The following is a 5231-nucleotide window of genomic DNA, read 5'->3' as shown; positions in this document are numbered from 1 at the left end:
CTGTGAAGGCTTGTATTTGTGCAGCTGATTATTCTTTCATGACTGCTGCAGCTTGCAGCTCTCTGTTCTGGAGATTAGGAAAAATTCAGATTGGACATTAGGAAAAAATTCTTTGCCGTGAGGATGGTCAAACACTGGAACAAGCTGCCTAGAGAGGTTGTTGATGCCCATTGCCTGTCAGTGTTCAAGAGGCATTTGAACAATGCCCTCAGTGACGTGCTCTTACTTTTTGGGTAGCCCTGAAGTGGTCAGGCAGTTGATCTCTGAAGGTCACTTCCAACTGAACAATTCTGTTCTAATTTAGGCAGCACCTTCAGTTAGTCAGGATCTCTTTGAATACTAATCCTCTCTTCCAATGTATTTGCAGTCCCTCCTGCTTCATGTCATGTGCATGTCAGGTGAGTTGACTCCAGACTCAGTTGTCTCAGCTGGATCTCCACCAACTGCAGTGGGAAGCCAGACACCTGGCTAAGACACAGGTCTGAATCGAGGTGTTTTGGTCTGTGAGCCAAATCCCGCCTGCTAAGTTCCGTGCAACACAGGACGATACACACTATTTGGTGTATTCTAGCCATGTTTTGGTACATGTTTTTAGGGTGCAGGAGAAAAGCAGTGAGAAGGATAATAGTTACAGTACAATGGCAACACTGGAATTTGTGTTGAGCTGATCTCAGTAGCCCCTAACAGTAATTAGCAGTGGTTATGTGAAAGGGATAGTAAGTCTTTCTAACCGTGACCTATGAGATCATCTTATATTACTAATGGTGTTTACATTTGTAATAATTGGGCTTTATCCTGTGAAAGAAACAGGGGACTGGGGAAGGAAATAAAGTAATAAGAATAGAATGAAAAGCATGTATCACCAAAATGTTAAAGTTAAAATTTGTTTTCCTTACAACTTGATTTCCTTTTAAAACTTCTTACCACATGCATGAGAAGTAGGTTTGGATGCTGGTAGGAGAGATCACAAAATGCAGAAGGATTTATGGTGCAGATGTAGTTTCAGCTGACAGTTTTGTCTGGAAAACATCTCACTGAAAGATTTGATATTTTACAGCGATTCACAACCATCAGGTTTTGTTTGTTTGTTGCTGTTTTTTCTTTTTCTTGCACAAGTGGCATAAGGCCAGGAATTCATGAGAATCCAGCTGAAATAAACAAACACCAAAATAGGAAAGAAGAGCATCTCTGTAGGATGCAGAATTATTTACTTTGGATTTATGCTTTGTCTTGTTTGTTTTTGTATTTTGTTTTGTTTTGCTTTCAAAATACCTTTCGCCCTTCCGGACTCTCCTTTGTCTACAATGTGGTTGCAGCCAATTCTTCCATGGAGGCATCACTTTAAGTGTCCTCTTCTACCTGTTAGTGATTCTCACCTGTAAAGGCTCAAATATCATTTAAGTATGAAACTGAAGCTGGATCACAAAATTTACTCTTCAAAAGCCTTGGCTGCTAACCGACTATCTGAGCTTTGCTTCCCTTTTGTTGTCCCAGCTACATAAAGCTAGGATGCTGGAAGGCAGACTACCCCAGTTGAAATTGTCATAGACTTGTGATATCAACCTTGTTTGACCCTCAACAAAACCTCACATCAACTTATGATAGGTGCAAGAAGGAGCAGGAGCTCAAAGTCACAGTATTTCTTATGAAATGACAATGACGTTAGAGAAACTGCTGTTAGCTCAAGCCACCACCCTAGTAGAAACAATGGGAGAGTCTGCCTGCATATTGACCCCACAGCCCAGGCTCACTCTAGCCACCAAACATTTTAGTTTTGTCTTGGGCAACAAGCTAGGGTCAGTTGTTGTAAACCTCACCTTTCCATTTGCTGCCAGTATTTCAATGGGACATATGGCACCTGCTGATACCTCTTGGATGCCCATGTAAGGTTCTCACCACCCTACAGATGCCAGAAGGATGCCCTCAGTATAAAGTTGCTTTTTAAAAAAATAAAAAATGCTGTCCCAAACATCTGTTCATTCCAGGAGGCTGAGGAGTATAAAAACATGGTGGGCAAGATTCAAGGTTATGTCAGGATCTTCTGAGAGTATGGCTGGATATTTCTGGAAACTCCAGATGAAATAAGAAAATTCGAATGCAGTGTTTTTGCCTTTTCATGTTTTGCAGGTTCAAGGACTCTTCCTGTCCCCTTCTGCTGTCCCAAGCTATCCGCTGGTGCTGTCCAGGACGTCTGCATTCTTCATTTCCTGAGCTGCCACAGGCCTTCCTTCTGATGTTTGGTATCACCTTTACAATGTGAAATAAGCACAGTTCTTACAAGCTTGAATTTGTTAGACATAATTGCATAATTGTGACAATTTCAGTCCACTGATTCGGGGTTTTCTGCTAGCATAGGGTTTTCTCCACCTTGATTCTGCCCATTTTTCCACCAGATGTCAAAAAAGGGATGGGGAGAAGTGGGAACAACAAAGTTTGCAGTAGGTACAAACCTGCCAAATTTTCCATGCTGAGCACAAAACTTGCACAGGAGACTGCCCAAGCCCCAGAAGGCAAAGGCAGGAACCAGGAGAACGATGAGCTGCCCACTCTAGGAGAAGATCAGGTTTGAGACTATAGCTGAGGAACCTAAAGGTGCACAATGGTCTACAATGGAGTTACAGCATTGGTGGATAGAGAAAGAGCAGCTAACACCATGCTTGTGTAAAGCATTTGGCACTATCTCCCATGACATCCTTGTCTTTAATTGGAGAGACATGGGTTTGATGGATGGACCACTAGGTGGACGAGGAATTGGCTGGATGATCGCACTCAAGAGAGTTGCAGTTAACAGCTCAATGTCCAGGTGGAGATCAGTAACAAGCAGTCTTCCTCAGGGGTCAGTTTTGGGACAGACACTATTAAACATCTTTGTCAGTGACACGGACAGTGGGGTTGAGTGCACCCTCGGTTTTGCCAGTGACACCAAGCTGTGTGGTGTGGTCAACATGCTAGAGGGAAGGGATGCCATCCAGAGGGACCTGGGCAGGCTCGAGAGGTGGGCCTCTGTGAACCTCATGAGGTTCAACAAGGCCAAGTGCAAGGTCCTGCACCTGGGCCAGGGCAATCCCAAGCACAAATACAGGCTGGGCAGAGAATGGATTTAGAGCAGACCTAAGGATAAGGACCTGAGGGTGTTGGCTGACAAGAAGCTCAACAAGAGCCAGCAATGTGCATTTGCAGCAGAGAAAGCCAACCGTATCATGGGATGCATCAAAAGCAGTGTGGCCAGCAGGGTGAGGGAGGTGATTCTGCCCCTCTGCTCTGCTCTCACAAGACCCCACGTGGGGCACTGCATTCAGCTCTGGGGCCCCCAGCACAGGAAGGACATGGAAGTATTACAGCAAGTCCAGAGGAGGGCCACAAAAATGCTCAGAGGGCTGGAGCACCTCTCCTGCGAAGGCAGGCTGAGGGGGTGGAAGTTGTTCAGCCTGGAGAAGAGAAGGCTCTGGGGAGACCTTACAGCAGCCTTACAGTGCCTAAAGGGAGCCTGCAGGAAAGCTGGGGAGGGACTCTTTGTCAGGGAGTGTAGTGATAGAAAAAGGCATAATGGTTTTAAATGAAAAAAAGGGTAGATTTCAATTAGATATAAGGAAGAAATTCTTTACTGTGAGGGTGGTGAGGCACTGGCACAGGTTGCCCAGAGAAGCTGTGGATGCCCCATCCCTGGAGGTGTTCAAGGCCAGGCTGGATGGGGCCTTGGGCAGCCTGGTCTGGTGGGAGGTGTCCCTGACCATGGCGGGGAGTTGGAAAAAGGTGATCTTTCCAACCCAAACCGTTCTGTGATTCTTCATGCTTTCCAGTGCACTCTACACATACAATGTCCTTCTTCCCAATCACAAGCCTCTCTGCTGCCATCCTCATCCCATAACACAAAACAGCCTTCAGCAATCATGCAGAAAAACGTGCCAGGTGCATTCCCTGTCCTGTGCTCCTGGGCTACATTATTTCCCATTTTGGAGCTAAAGATTTTTGGGACCCTTTTTATCTGTGATGTGAGGCAGGCCTGAAGGGATTTTCCCTGGTCAAGTGGATCTTCACAAAGATTCTGATATGCAGCATATTCATCCTGCAACAATAGCCAGGTGCATATAACACCTCCAACCCTGGTAATTTAGCCTAGCCAAAGTGGATCACAACCTGAGAATCACAGAATGGCTGAGGCTGGAAGACAACTGGTCCAATCCCCTGCTCAAGCATGTTTACCCAGAGCAGACTGCCCAGGACCATGTCCAGGTGACTTTTGAAAGTCTCTGAGGGAGACTCTACAACCTCTCTGGGCAACCTGTGGTAGTGGTCCATCACCCTCACTGCAAAGAATTGTTTCCTGATGTTCAGAGGGAGCCTCCTGTGTTCCACTTTGTGCTCATTGCCTCTTGTTCTAGCACTGGGCACCACTGAAAAGAGTCTGGCTCCCTCCAATTTGCACCCTCCCTTCAGGTACTTACAGACATTGATGAGATGCCCCTGAGCCTCCTCTTCCCCAGGCTGAACAGCCCCAGCTCTCTCAGCCTCTCCCCACAGGAGAGGTGCTCCAGTCCCTTCACCATCTTTGTGGTGGCCCTGCGTTGCACTCTCTCCAGTTTGACCATGGCTGTCCTGTACTGGGGGGCCCAGGACTGGACCCAGCACTCCAGGGGTGGTCTCACCAGGGCTGAGCAGAGGGGAAGGATCACCTCCCTCCACCTGCTGGCAGTACTAACACAGCCCAGGATACCATTAGCCTTCACAAGGGCACATTGCTGGCTCATGTTCAGCTTGGTGTCCACCCGGACCCCCAGGGCCTTTCCTGCAGAGCTGCTTTCCAGCTGGGTGGCCCCTCCCCAGGTGCACTTTGCCTTGTTGAACCTTACCAGGCTAACTAAAGACTTCGCCAGCATCCTTATGCACCCAGTCAGGACAAAACTCCTCCTCAAACAGCTTCCAGAAACCATTTTTCAGCTGGCGGGGTGCAAAGCAGTTAACATAAGCTCTGAAAATCAGGAGACCAGCACTGCTGCCTGCCTCTTTCCTCGCAGGGCTGCGCCCAGCAGGAGCTGCAGTACGTGAGCTCCACCTAAAGGCTCAGCCCCAACCCCAGCTGCCGCCCAGGAGAGGAGGGGGAAGCCGCAGGGACCTGGCGGTGTGTGAGGGGAAAACGTGCATGACTCTGCAAAACGCAGGAGCAGAGTCAGTAATGCCCTTTGCCTCCCTCGCACTGGGCATGCTGCTGAGCCAGCGTCGTTTTGTATTTA

The sequence above is a fragment of the Anser brachyrhynchus genome (genome assembly GCF_964034855.1).
Source record: "Anser brachyrhynchus genome assembly, chromosome: 1".
Lineage (NCBI taxonomy): Eukaryota > Metazoa > Chordata > Aves > Anseriformes > Anatidae > Anser > Anser brachyrhynchus.
Note: the sequence above shows the minus strand (reverse complement) of the source record.